The sequence below is a fragment of the Onychostoma macrolepis genome, chromosome 17, assembly GCF_012432095.1.
Source record: "Onychostoma macrolepis isolate SWU-2019 chromosome 17, ASM1243209v1, whole genome shotgun sequence".
NCBI classification, from domain to species: Eukaryota; Metazoa; Chordata; class Actinopteri; order Cypriniformes; family Cyprinidae; genus Onychostoma; species Onychostoma macrolepis.
In genome coordinates, this window is record NC_081171.1 from 15905604 (window position 1) to 15921568 (window position 15965).

Genomic DNA, 15965 nt, shown 5'->3' on the forward strand with positions numbered 1-15965 from the left:
ATGGTGCCCTGGTGGCCTGTATACAGTAGCCAGTACAAACATCACAGTTGATTTATCATTAATAATTGTTTCTTTGGATAACGTTATATGAAGCACCATTACTTCGAACGAATTATACTTGAAACCCGACCTCTGAGAGATACTGAAAATATTGCTATAAATTGTAGCAACACCTCCCCCTTTACCTTTTGGAGGCGGGTCATGTTTGTAACAGCAATCTTGGGGTGTAGACTCGTTTAAAGTAATGTAATCATCTGGTTTTAGCCAGGTTTCTGTCAAACAAAACACATCTAGTTTATGGTCAGTGAACATATCATTTACAAAAAGTGCTTTTGAAGAAAGGGATCTAATATTCAATAAGCCAAGCTTTATCATTTGTTTATCTGTATTATATCGGTTTTTTATTTGTTGAACATCAATTAAATTGTTACTATTACTTTGGTTTGGATGTTTTCTGTATTTTCTAGTTCGGGGAACAGACACAGTCTCTATAGTGTGATATCTAGGTGAAAAAGTTTATATGTGCTGAGAGTTAACTGACTTCTGTGACGTGAGGCGGCTAGCAGACGGTCGGTTTAGCCAGTTTGTCTGCTTCCTGACCTGGGCCCCAGTTAGTCAAATACGAACTCTAAGACTATGTGCCATATTTCTAGAGAGAAGAGCGGCACCACCCCAGGAGGGATGAACACCATCTCTTTTCAACAGGTCAGGTCTGCCCCAAAAATTCTTCCAATTGTCTATAAAGCCTATGTTATTTTGCGGGCACCACTTAGACATCCAGCCATTGAGTGACAACAGTCTGCTATGAATCTCATCGCCACGGTAAGCAGGGAGCGGACCAGAGCATATTACAGTGTCTGACATCGTACTTGCAAGTTCACACACCTCTTTAACATTATTTTTAGTGATCTCCGACTGGCGAAGTCGAACATCATTAGCGCCGATGTGTATAACAATCTTACTGAATTTACGTTTAGCATTAGTCAGCACTTTTAAATTTGCCAAGATGTCAGGCGCTCTGGCTCCTGGTAAACAATGGACTATGGTGGCTGGTGTCTCTATTTTCACGTTCCGTACAATAGAATCGCCAATAACTAGAGCACTTTCATCAGGTTTCTCAGTGGGTGGTTCACTGAGTGGGGAGAACCTGTTTGATGTTTTGATCGGAACGGAAGAGTGGTGTTTTGACCCGCGACTAGGCCGCCTCACAGTCACCCAGTTGCCCTGCTGCACGGGCTCAACCGAAACCGAACAATGTACAGGACTCCCTGAGCTAGTCGCATCCAAAGCAGTATCTACAGCCCTCACATTCTTACTATCCTCAACTAAAGTTTTATCACATGTGAATCCCTCGCTGCTGACAGAGACAGATAAACTGTACATGTGGAAAACAACAATAGCAGGAGAAGAAGCCATTACTCACCGTGATTGATGAATGATACCAACTTAACTTACCACTTACCACTGTTGTTTGATGAGCTTGTGAAAAACGGAGCGAGAAAAACAGCAGTGAGTTTCAGATTTTCAGCAGTGAGTGTTGTCTTAACTTTTTATTTTTGTAACATTAAGGTAACAGATTTCAGCAGGTTTATGAGGCTAATGCATGGATCAAATTTAGTGATAGACAGGCAATTTTTCTCCCAATTGTTGACTCTCACTTCAGACCTGACACAACTGACTGTTTTCGTGAATACTCACCATTATGGACATTTTGATATAACTTTGTGTATATCTGACAATTTAAGCGAACGTCTCGGGTTACTTGACTGTAACCCTGTTCCCTGAAAAAGCGGGAACGAGATGCTGCGTTTCAATAATGCTAATGGGAGAACATTCTTTGTTCGACCGGTTTTGAAACACGTGTGTCACACACGCCAAAAATTGGCTTAACCTCAGTGAGTTCCCTATCAAAAGCTACTCTCGATGCTGCGTTTCAATAACGCTAATGGTAATAATACCAACGCGGCCGCACTGGAAGTGTCTGGACCCCCCAAGGTTGTGTAGTATGTGCGCACAAACAATGAAGAGGTCTCAGACATGACTGTAGGATGTTGAGTCAAGGACATGCAAGCCCGGAGTATCATGGACATCCAACTATTGAGTCTGACAAATGTTTGTAGAGAGGACCAGCTTGCCGCAAAACACATACTTGATGCAAGGGGAATCCTCCTGCTAGAGCCTTAGCATAGGATGCAACCCAGCTGGTTGAATGGGCCCTAACTCCTAGAGGTGAAGCTAAACTGAGCACCTCGTAGGCTAGGGCAATAGCATCCCTCACCCAATGCCATAGCATATGAAAGACTGCTCTGATTTAAGCCACTGGCTAATGCGGTGGATGTAAATCCGAAGAGCATGTACTGGATACAGTAAACAAAGTCCTCCTTGCTCCGGTGTGCTGAACGGCGGAAGTCAGAGGCTTCAAGAATGACCGTAAGATAATAGGGTGAGGATGCAAGATAGTTTGACCAGCCCAGGGGCAAAGTCTAAGCAGGATGACGAGACTCACAGAGCCTGCAAATCCCCAATTCTCCTCAGAGAAGTATTAGCCATGAGAAAAACCATCTTTAGAGTCAGAAACCTGACAGGCGCTGACTCTAGTGGTTCATAATGGGGTCCCAACCAGACCCCTTGGGCACTAAGGCCAAGTCCGACGAAGGGACTGTTGCTCTGGTGTGCGGCCTCAACCGCTGAGCTCCATGAATGAAGTGGGCAACTAGAGGGTGCTTTCCCACAGAAACACCATCAATCAGAACTGAAAGTATCAGGACATGTGCCTGAGGACAAATTCTCTTGCAGGAACTCCAGCACTGAAACAACCTGGTAGTGAACTGGGTCTGCATGGTGTCATACACCAACTTTCGAAAAGGCACCATCTGAGGGCATAACTTCTAGTGGAAGGAGTCCTAGCAATCAGAATAGTTTGTAGTACATCTGCTGGAAAGCCAGTATCTCTTGTGGTCCTCCTCAGAGGCCAGAGATGAATGTTCCAGAACTCTGGCCGGGGATGAAATACTGTCCCCTGTCCCTGAGATAGAAGAACTCTCCTGACCGGAATCGCCCATAGCGAGCTGTCAAGGAGGAATATTAGATCTGAGAGCCACACTCTGGTCGTTCAACGGGGCGCTATCAGTAAGAGGTGAGACCCTCGTTGACATAGCTTGGCCAGGACTCCTGGGAGCAGAGCGATCGGGGAGAATGTCAGAGAGAGAGGGGTGGTTCGCACGCCCTTCGTCTCTCAGCCAGCTCAACACGTGAGCCCCACAATCTCAAACAGGACGCAGAGGCTCGCCCCTTCCTGAATGAAAGCGAGCCTCGAGCAGAGCACGCCGATCTAAGTGATTACAGTGCTTGCACTCAGCGTCCTCGAGGGCAGCAACAGCATGCTTCAAAATTCGAACAGCGAATCTGCTCCAACATTCATATGCCCCAGAATGTAAATCGCCTTGATGGACTAGAACTTATCCCACATACAAAGCAGAATCTGCTGTGCTAGCCTTTTCCGGCGGCACAGATGCAGTCTGCCCTGTCAACCTATGTAAGTGACTACCACAGCCTTGTCCCCCCGCACTAGGACATGGTAGCCCCTGCTGGAGGATGTATTTCAGGGCCTAAAATACAGCCATCATTCCGAGGCAATTGATGTGCCAATCGAGAAGATGACCTCTCCAGAACCCTTGGGCTGGACGGTCATCCAAGACCGCACCCCAGCCCGTGAGGGAAGCGTCAAAGTCAAAAACCGGGGTCTGAACCACATAGAAAAGGGTACGAGGTCCTAGCGCGTAACCCTTATATGCCTCTGGGGATTGGCCCTTGGATTAAATCCCCTGGCTCTGAGCCACAACTGTAATGGTCTCATGTGCAAGACGTCCAAAGGTTTCACGTGGATGCAGTCGCCATGAGACCTAGAACTTTCTAAAAGTAATGTACAGTAACTTTCTGGCCTAGCCTGAAATCCTTCAGGGTTTTCAGAATGGATTCGATACGTGTAGGAGACAGCTGTGCCTACATTATGATTGAATCCTGTTAACCCCTAAATACATTGTGCCCTGGGCAAGAGAGAAAACGCTTCCTTGGCGTTGAGTCTCAATCCCAGATAGTTAAGATGAGCAAGGACGACATCCCGATGTCGAAACGCATGCTTTTAAAGGGGTCATATAATGGTACATGCACTTTTACAAGTTGATTGTACTGAAATGTGTGTTAGCAGTGCCTGTACACAACCATCATAAAATGATAAAAATCCATCCAGTGTTTTTTTTTTTAATCTGTTTTACCCTGTCTCAAATCAAGCCGTTCGACCGTGTGACGCCACACGGTCGGACGCCCCTCCCACGATGGTTGATTGACAGCAGTGTTTCAACACAGACCCGCCCTTGCTCGTGAGCGAGCTGTCAATCATAGTCCGCGCGTCATTGTTGATATACGCTGGAGCTGTCTATGAGCAGAATGGCGTCTAAGCGATTGTGGTGTTCTGTTCTCGGGTGCAATAATGAACACAGCAGTCATTTTGATGTTCCTAAGTCCGAACCGCTGAAGACACAGTGGCTGAGTTTCGCTTTTGAAGGGAATATTCCCCACGAGCAACGTCAATGTTTTCATGTTTGCGCGAATCATTTTTCACCAGACTGCTTTATAAATGAAGGTCAGTATGAAGCTGGTTTTGCTAAGAAGCTGCTCCTGAAAAAAGAATCGGTACCAACTATTCGTGTTCCTGCTGCACCTCCAGAAGAAGTGAGTGTAACGTTTAATTAACCTTTATATTAATCTTTGCAAATCGCTAGCACGCTTCACGATGTATGTGGCTAATGTTTACATTCAGGGTACATGCATGTTTTCTATTTACGACGTTCTCAATATAATGAATAATCCCACATTTATAATGAACAAAACGTTAGGGTTGCACAGTATCCTCAGAGACTCCCGCTGCCATTCTTCAAAATATACCCTCAACTGTTGTCAAGGCAACACTCCACGTGTGTTGTGTCAAAAACGCCCCACAGAACAGAGGGGCGGGGCGAGCAAAGCTCACTAGCATTTAAAAACACACGCACTAAAACCGTGTGCTGAAAACAGAGCTGTTTTTGAGCAGGTAAAATTAGTGTTTTCTTACAATACTAATGAGAATTTTTAATTAAAGTATATTACAAACTTTCAATTTAGACCCTAAAGAATCATATTAGCTTGTACAAAAATGGCATTATATGACCCCTTTAAGACTGGGCCAAATCAGCCAGTTGCCGATGCTAAAGTTCCATCGATGCATTTTGCATATGTGCGGGGTGATAAGGCTAGGCAAAATGGAAGAAACCAGGTAAGCTTAACCCCCAACAGCAAACCTCAGGAACTTCCTGCGTTGTGGCAAAATTTCCTAATGAAAGTATGCGTCCTTGAGATAATTTGTTGATAACCAATCACCTTATTTGATCTGAGAAAACAATCATAGACTGTCAGCATTTTGAACTTGTACGTTGTTAGAAAGCGGTTCAGCCCGCAAAGATTGACTGGACGCAATCCCCCATAATTTCTGGTAACCAGAAAATATTGGCTATAGCTGTGCGACTCTCTGTCTAGGAGGGGAGACGTTCTACGACCTCCTTATCCAGCAGAGCTTGCATATCCTGTGTCAACGAATACACTTGTTCCAGTTTCACGGTAGTGGAGACCACGCCATTAAAACACAAAGGATGATATGCAAATCGTATCCTGTAGCCCTCTTGTGGAGTCCTTACGACCCATGGAGAGATTATTTGGCAGTAGCTTCCACGCTACCCAATTCTCTGAAAGGGAGACTGTCTGTGACACTTTAATTTGCTTGGGGTGACACCCACTGTCCTGGGCACAGCCTCAGGACTTCCTTCAGGTTATAACGACCATTTTTTTTTTTGTTTGTTTTTAGGTCCGGCTCCCTCTTGGCTGTTGAGTGCTATGAGCTGTTCCCCAGTCTTTATGAGGGGGCGCATAGCTCGCACATTCTAATTTGGGCTTCTCGCCTCAGAGGAGCTGGCCGTGTTGGGACTGAGTGGCTGACAGCCCCGACACTAGAGCACAGTGGGGGAGAAACTTATTGAAAGCTTTCTTGAGCTGCTTGAGCTGCTTGCCTCCCTGCGCGCAGATCTTTATGAACGTCAGTCTGATGTGCCTGCAGAACCGCTGTGGTGTGCCGGGTAGCACCAGCATGACCTGCTGCATGAAATGCTCTCCCTACAAGTGTAGATGTTGCTCTACATAGCTTGGTAGGGAGTGTTGACTTTCGAATAATGATGCACCCCCAGGGCAGAGATAGCTCGCTAGCGTGTCTTCCACCTGGGGTATCATCATGTAACCCCGTGCCTTTGAATCCACAATATTCGAAAAATTCAAGGACAAATAGGGATTACTCCATGAACAAGTCCTCTCATCATGGAGGTAACCAAAGAAGGGGAGACACCATACTGAGGTCCCTTCTCCTGACCACCCGACAGAAACCTGTCATCTATTTTGGAGTGTCTAGGGGTCTACTGCTCTTGTAGCCAACTTCCAGCTTTAAACTGATCACACTGCAGGAGTCATCACCTCGAGTAAATCCTTATTCATTTTACAATCGCGGGAGGAGCGCTCAGGAGGTGGCGCTCTCAATTTCCATTTCAAAAGAATCAAGAACTGCAACATTCGCTGCCCGATCCGAAGAAATGCCAGGGCACGCTTTGGAAGTGGGCACGAAAACTTCCCGATCTGGCGAGAGCACGAAAGAAAAGGGAGGACCCGCCTCTCGGGCCTCAGCCAGATCAAAGTGCGATCTTATCGAGGGCGCAGCGGCTCATTCTTTGTAAAAGAAAGCGAGCTGAACGCGAAGCACGCAGATAGGAAGTGAATCACAGTGCTCACAGTCACAGCCCTCAAACTCAAGAGCAGCATGCTCTTACCCCAAACATTCAAAACAAAGTCATGCGAGTCATCTTCAGAGATGAGCCGTAAAGGAGGCATGCATCTCTTGCGGATTAACTCGACAAGCTTTAGCTTTAACTTTAACTTTCATTTTCATTTTCACTTTCACTTTCACTTTAATACTGCTTTCAGCGTGACACGCGCACACACACACACACACACACACACACACACACACAATACGGTCTCTGAAGACAAAAAAACCTGAAGTTGTGTACATCTCGCGTCACATCATGTGATCGCATACTTTCTGCAGGTGTGTGTGAATAAGCACGTTTATCATCTTACACATCCTGCACTTTATTTTCTCATTCATGCATGTTTCTTCGTGGCGACGTCATCATATACTTTTTTGGCCACTGAATAAATACAACAATTGACCTATTGGTAAGCCCCTCCCCTCGAATGCAGACTAGCCAATGGCAGTCGAGTATCAGTTGCACGGGGAGCAGAACTCGGACATCTTTAGGTTTCAGCGCCATAGAGAAACATTGGAAGATCCGAAGCTTGCATCGGTTTTATGGGGTTTATTCTTCAAAAATGGAAAAACGATGTCCCTGGGGTACTTGTAACACTGATTCCAGGTATCCTGAGAGGATGGGCAATATAATTTATTTTATTACATTTCCTAAATCCAAACAAAACAGAGCAAAATGTCCCTAAGTATTCAGCCCAATACAAATGAAGACAAAAACGTTCATTTTCTGGTTGTCATACACTCATTAAGTTACAGTTTTCATCTGCTCAAGCAGAACGTTGATGTTATCTTGTGCTTTAGCAAGGTATCTCTGGCTAAAACTAGCTAACGTTAAAGTTAGTGAGTCCATGCTGATGTACAAACCTAAATAGCGGACTGATCGCCTCTTGTACAGTGTAGGTCAAAAACACATAAACGAAGGTCTACATTTCAGTGCCTCTCCATATTAAACTGGTTAAATGTACATTAATTTAATCGTAGCCTGCGATACATGAACAGTGTTGATCCTGCATGTTGTCATTCGCGATCGTGATGACCGACCGTAATATGAGACTTCTCTCGCTCGCATTGTGATCTGTAAACCCTCGCTTCGAGTTACCCACTGGATTTATTTTTAAATATTTGATAAATTCCTCCATGGAATATTTAATTCCCATTTGGTGGCCTTCTGTGTCCAAAATTGTGAAAAAACATTGTGGGACAAGGTTTTTACACTGTAACTTTCATTGAAAGACAGTGAGCAACTCCGTTTGTTTGTCCGAGGGAGCAACAGTAACTAAGGGGGGGCGAGGCTTACCGATAGGTCAATTGTTTCACATATGCACCGGTATCACGGTATTAAAAAATATATATATTTAAAAAAAAAAATCAGGTGTACCAGATTAACTAGCATATCGCCCAGCACTACCAACACATAATTAACCTCTATACAATTAATTCTATACTTGTTTAATCGACATAAACAGTTGAACTGTACCTCTTAACATATGTCTTAATACATAATAGCATTACCTTCCAAATGCTAACTGCTCGTGCTTGAAAAACAAAGCTCACTAGTTTGTTTGGCTTACTTATATTAAATCTAGGTAGAAAAGAACTTACCTTGTCAAGAAGACTCCCTTTTCTTCTTCTTCTTCTAATGACGTTTTATGGCGGATGGCAAACCAACTTTTGGTGCATTTACCGCCACCAACTGGACTGGAGTGTGAAGCAATAATAAATACGAACAATAATAATAAAATAATAATAAAAAAAAAAAAAAGAAAAAAAAAGAAAAGAAAAAAATATATATATATACACTGTATATAAACACACACACACACACACACACACACACATATATATATATATATATATATATATATATATATATATATATATATATATTAGTAAATTATAATTCTAAATTCTCCTGATTAGTCCTATTTCTTTAATATATTTTATAAAAGCACCATATATTTTACCTTGTTCTGCATGCTTTTTCAAAAGGCTTGTCAAATTAAATCATTCAACACCTATATTTCTTACTTCCATAATACGTTTTAACCTTTCTTTTTCATATTTTTTACATTTTATTAAAACATGCTCTATAGTTTCATTCATTTATTGATTTAAACTAGAATGCCCTATTTGGATGCGAGAAATAATTGTATCTTCTTTCCTATTCCTAAAAACACTTCTTCCATTTCCTACTTGCTGCTGAATATTATACATATGTCTACCCTTGCTATTACAGTTCCATACTTCTTGCCATTCGTTGTTTATGAATTCTTTAATGTTCCCTTTAATCTCATTTTTGCTAAGAGTCACTTGAATATCTATTTCTGTGTGTTTAAGAGCTTGCTTAGGTAGCTTATCAACCTCTTCATTGGCCTCCACTCCCACATGAGCAGGAACCCACAAAAATGTTATTAAGCTTACATTACTTATTCTTAACAAACTTAATCTCATTAAGAATCTCATATATCATGTCTTGCCTTGATGATTTTACTCCACTTGCAAGGCTCGATATTGCTGCGTAAGAGTCAGAACATATAAGTAAAAACCTTGGTTTTACATCCTCCACCCACTGGAGTGCTACCACCAGGGCAATTAATTATACACGGACACATGATCAGTTATTGTTTTCTTAATACTAGTTTCATACTTTGGAATAAATACTGCAGCAGCTGTTCTACCAGAGATAGGGTCTTTAGAACCATCAGTAAATATATGTAACCATGATGGATAAGATTGATCTAAATACTGCTGTGCTATAATGTTCTTATTGGTATCTTTCTCATTCTTAATTTTTATTTGTATTTGAAAATCTACTTTTGGCATAGGAAAAATCCATAGTGGAATACTGGATAATATCACAGTTGGGCTAACATCACAATCTGCAATACCAACTACTTGTTCTTCCCTTTTAGCAACCCATCCAATGCTTTTAATATTTTTGTTTCCATGCTCCCTACTCCCTTTTCACCATCGTTGTTGATGTTTGAACCTGCAAACTCCGTGTATAATCCAGCGATGGCGCTTTGCGCATGCAAAGTGATGTGAAGTTAACCGCTCAAATGAAGAAGTCAAAATATTGAGTTTACTCAACTTTCTTATTTATGTTCATTGAGCGAAATATAGTAAACATTCAGTTAACTTGTTTTGATGTGTAAACTCAACATTTTGCTAAAGACAAATCTTAAAATCTTTAATTGAGTTAACAATTTGCAAGTTGAAGTTTTTACAGTGTTATAGCTGCAGGCACCTTTATGTTGTATTTTAATCAGTCTCTTTTTGTTATATGAATATCCCTTTAAAGCTGTCTTGGAAACATTTTATTTTATTTCACATAGACATTCACTTATCTTAAATCATAAGATATTACATAATAAAAATAAAGAGTAAAATAAACATTAAACATTAACATTTTTAATGCTGTTTTGGTGTAAATGACATATTTGAGAGTTCAGGGGACAAAAAAAAAATGGTAGAAATGCAATACATTTATATAGTCTGTTGTTAGCTGAAAAAGTAATTTATCTAACAAGAGCATTTAAAAAAAGTTAAAGCAGAAGCTGAAGAAATTTGAAGAAATGCCGCATTTTACACAACCAGCACCTCTGTGTCTGTTTCCTCCGAGGGCTTGTGTAATTGGACTATGAATTAACTTACTCGTTGTTCTCTGAGACAGAGAATAAGTGGTCGAATTTTGATGAACGGCAGACTCCTATCTCTATATTAAACCCAAGAGATTGCGCTATCATTCCTATCTGCCTCATTAAACTATGCTTGTTTTTAATAGAACCGAAAGCCAGAATTTTGCATTGCAGCAGCAGCATCATGAAGTGAATTCTAACATAGTACGAGTCAATACACTTATAATGTCAAAAGGGACATCGCTTAATAATAAACTAATTACAGTTGTAGAGATTGATTGAGTGAAGTTTTCATACTCATGCTGGAATAAGGTCAAACAGAACCACTGGGCAGTTTTGTGTGAAATCAGAATAAAGGGAAGAAGTGAAAGAATAACTAAGAGCAAATAAGTATGACATGCTGATGATATTTTCTTATTAATGTAAATTTAATGCAAAAGCTGAGCAAAACAACAAGTTGTCTTATCTTGAGCAAAAATGTCTTGAAGAAAATTAAAATAAGGAAAATATTATTTTATGTTCCACATAAAAACAAAAGTCATACAGATTTGTAATGACATCAGAGTGAATATATAATTTTCATTTCTGGTTGAGAAAAAAAAAATGTTGTTCAAAAATTTCAGGTCAGTAAGATTTTTGAATGTTTTTACAAGTCCCTAATGCTCACCAAGGCTGCATTTGTTTGATTATTTTCATAATTTTTTTCATTATTTGAAATAACTGTTTTCTATATTTTAAAATGTAATATATTCCTGTGATGGCAAAGCTGAATTTCCAGCAGCCAGTTGTCAGTGTCACATGATCCTTTAGAATTCATTATGCTTACTTGGTGCTCAATAAATATTTCTTATTTCACCATTGTTAAAAATAGATGCTTAATATTTTTGTGGAAACTGTGATACATTGTTTTCTGGATTATCTTATTAGCATGTATTTTATTCTTCCATTATAAATGTCACTTTTCATCAGTTTAATGCATCCTCACTGAATAAAAGTTTTTAAATAAATAAAAATCGTACTGACCCTAAACAATTGAACTGTAAATGAAGAACAATTACACATTGTTCCAACAGTGTCATTTTGTAGATGGTAACTCATGCTGAAGGTTATGGACTGTAGTATAGGATGCAACAGAACTCAAACCTGAGGGCAAGGCAGCCCAGAGCGGCATACAGGCATGCTGTTGGGAATTACTGATGAAAGTCTCTGCGGTTAACCCTGCACTGAGAGGTGCCTGTCTGTTTGGTTTGATGAAAGAGGCAATTTTCCCTTTTTATACCGTGATTGCCTAGTTCCAGAGTAAATCACTTTGCTGGTGTATTCTTTTCCATGAGGACAGGACATACCAGGAGTTTTGAAATAGCCAGAGGTAATGATAGTCTCTTGACTGTAACTGAGCACAGTTTATCTTTTGCAAATCGCTCAGTGAAAAAAAAAGGATCTTGTTGAGTGTTGCTTCTTTCAATCGTCCGTTTGTAAATGTAATGTACCTGCTTTTGTAATCCACATAAAAATGTACTTAAGTGTTACATAAAGGGCTGATAAAACTCTTTCTCTGTAACTGTGAGTACTTCTGAGAACAGAGGAGATGCTCAAACTCTCACCTTTATGACAAGAGACAGCAATTAAGTCTATGTGCGAGAGTGTCTACCGCTGATACCAACCACACTCCCTTTGGAGGCACATTTCAAAGCGCTGAATGCTTTGGTGAGTTTGACCCGTTGTGTATTGCAGAAACTCATTTGCATCCTTCCACCGTAGAGCCCAGATGTTAGGAAAGCACCTGAAGAAAACAGCAGTCAGAGCTAAGTGGATCATATGCCCACAATCTCAACATAAAATCGCTTTTGCATTGCAGAACATCTTATCCTGCATAATGCATTTTCCATCTGCTGGAATAGTCTTGCTTTATATGTAAAGTCTATAGTGAAAACACTGTGATGTGATGGATCAGATATGAAAACTGTATTCGGTTCATTAATTAATGGTAGGTAGATCTGAGCACATTTTGCAAACCAATATTAATTTCATTAAAAAATAATCAAGAACTTTTTTTTTTTTACTGTCAAGAACGAGGTGATAACTAAATAATAATTAAAAAAAAAAAACAGTTTTAACTTGACTATTGACCGTTTACTAATAAAAATGACATGAAAATGTTAGAAAGAGACGATTTAGGAAGAGATCCAATCAGTCTTGTTTGTTCAAATCTTATCATTCATATTTACAGGTTAATAGATGTTTTATCGAGAAATAGTTGGAAGTTTTAGAGAATGGCATAATTAATGCATTAGAATTTTACTAAACCTGTTAGATTTTAATCAGCTAAACCTAATGGAGAATGAAATCTATTTTATATTTATAGTCGTCTAAACCAAGACTAAAATACAACTAAAACTAAAATAATTCAGATGACTAAAATATCTGATTTTATATATAGTTTGGGATCAGTAAGTTTTTTTTATGTTTTTTAAGGGATTCTCTTCCAATATTTCCAATATTGATTATAAATCAGCATATTAGAATGATTTCTGAAGGATCATGTGACACTGAAGACTGGAGTAATGATGCTGAAAATTCAGCTTTGATCACAGAAATAAATTATATTTTAAAGTATATTAAAATAGAAAACTGTTATTTTAAATTGCAATATTTCACAAAATAAGTTTGTTTGTTTTTTTTTCTGGATTTTTGATCAAATAGACACAGCCTTGATGAGCAGAAGAAACTTCTTTAAAAAACATTAAAAATCTTACTGATCCCAAACTTTTGACTGGCAGTGTATGTATGTATATATATATTGTATATATATATATATATATATACATATATATTTTTGCATGTTTGTCACACTTTAATGTTTCAGATCATCAAACAAATTTAAATATTAATCAAAGATAACACAAGTAAACACAACATGCAGTTTTTAAATTAAGTTTTTTATTATAAAGGGAAAACAAAATCCAAACCCACATGGCCCTGTGTGAAAAAGTGCTTGCCCCCTAAACCTAATAACTGGTTGTGCCACCCTTTGCAGCAACAACTGCAATCAAGCATTTGCGATAACTGGCAATGAGTCTTTCACATCGCTGTGGAGGAATTTTGGCCCACTCTTCTTTGCAGAATTGTTTAAATTCAGCCACATTGGAGGGTTTTCGAGCATGAATGGACTGTTTAAGGTTATGCCACAGCGTTTCAATTGGATTTAAGTCCAGACTTTGATTTTGTTTTTCTTGAGACATTCAGAGGTGGACTTGCTGCTGTGTTTGGAATCATTGTCCTGCTGCATAACCCAAGTGCGCTTGAGCTTGAGGTCACAAACTGATGGCTGGACATTCTCCTTCAGGATTCAGAATTCATGGTTCCATCAATTATGGCAAGTCATCCAGGTTCTGAAGCTGCAAAGCAGCCTTAGACCATCACACTACCACCACCATGTTTGACTGTTGGTATGATGTTCTTTTTAATAAATGCTGTGTTGGTTTTATGCCAGATGTAACGGGACACACACCTTCCAAAAAGTTCAACTTTTGTCGCATCTGTCCACAGAATATTTGCCAAAAAGTCTTGGGGATAATCAAGGTATTTTTTTGGCAAATGTGAGACGAGCCTTTGTGTTCTTTTCGGTCAGCAATGGCTTTTGCCTTGGAACTCTCCCATGGATGCTGTTTTTGCCCAGTCTCTTTCTTATTGTTGAATCATGAACACTGATCTTAATTGAGGTAAGTGAGGCCTGCAGTTCTTTAGATGTTGTTCTGGGTTCTTTTATGACCTCCTGGATGAGTCGTCTTTGTGCTCTTGGAGTAATTTTGGTAGGCCGGCCTCTCCTGGGAAGGTTCACCACTGTTCCAAGTTTTCTCCATTTGTGGATAATGGCTCTGACCGTGGTTTGCTGGAGTCCCAAAGCCTTGGAAATGGCTTTATAACCCTTTCCAGACTGATACATGTAAACTATTTTGTTTCTCATCTGTTTATGAATTTCTTAAGATCGCTGAATAATGTGTTGCTCTTTAAACATGTTTCACTTTGTCAGACAGGTTCTATTTAAGTGATTTCTGGCAGTAATCAGGCCTGGATTTGGCTAGTGAAATTTAACTCAGCTTTCTAAAATAATGTGGTTAATCACAGTTCTTTCATGATTTAATAGGAGGGGGCAATTAATTTTTCACGTAGGGCCAGGTGGGTTTGGACAAGCTTTTTTCCCTTAATAAATGAAATCATCATTTAAAAACTGCATTTTTTATTTACTTACACTATCTTTGTGTAATATTAAAATTTCTTTGATGATCTGAATCTTTTAAGTGTGACAAATATGCAAAAAAATAAAAAATCAGGAAGGGGGCCAACACTTTTTCACACCACTGTATATATATATATATATATATATATATATATATATATCGCTGTGAGAAATACGGCGAGCGGAGTGATACATGATACAAACAAACGGTGAAGCATTTGGAGGAGCTCTGTTATCACTCATATATACAGTATATCTATATCTACAACATAGCGTTGCCCTTAGGCAACGGAAAGTTTTTCTTATGCCCCATGTTCAGTACATGTTTTTTTAAACAGTACATGTTTGAAAAGTATCAAAGAACAGACCAATAAGGTGTTGGAGTCACTATCAAGCACCATTTGAAGGTGGGATGTCCTGTTCTGACACATGGTCACAGGAGCACATGGTGTGAGAAGAAGGCAAGATTATTTGCTTTTGTAATCTTATTTAAAATGGCATGAACTGTACATAAAAAAATGTGTGTGTGTGTGTTTGACAAATAAGGACATACATTTGTATAATGACAAGGGTATGACATAGGTATTGCAAGGAGAAGGTCATCAGGACATTACCCCATGTCCCCACTTTTCAAAACGCTTATAAATAACACAGAATGGAGTGTATTGAAAATCTGAAATAGCACAAAGTTTCCTGTAAGGGATAGGGTTAGGTGTAGGGTTGGTGTAGGGCAACAGCACATACAGTTTGTACATTATAAAAACCATTACGCCTATGGGATGTCCCCACTTTTCACAAAAACAAACGTGTGTGTATGTGTGTGTGTGTGTGTGTGTGTGTGAAGGTGTATAGAAGACTTTTGTCAGGTTTTATGATTTTTTTATTTTATTTTGCATGTTCAGAAATTCAGTTTTTCTTTTCGTTGCCTCAGGGCAACATTATGCAATTAGGGGTAAGGAAGCAGGGGTCCACCGCTCCCATCCCTAACCAGGATTTCCTATTGACAATACATACAGGCAAATAATGTGTGACAAAAAGGTACGATGCAAGGTTCCTGGGAGCACAGGAACACCCAAAGCGATGTGCAAAAAGTGTAACGTGCACCTCTGTTTCACAGCAGAGAAGAAGTGCTTTTTGAAGTTTCACACAGGGTAAAATTTCATTCCATGAAGTACATGATATGACA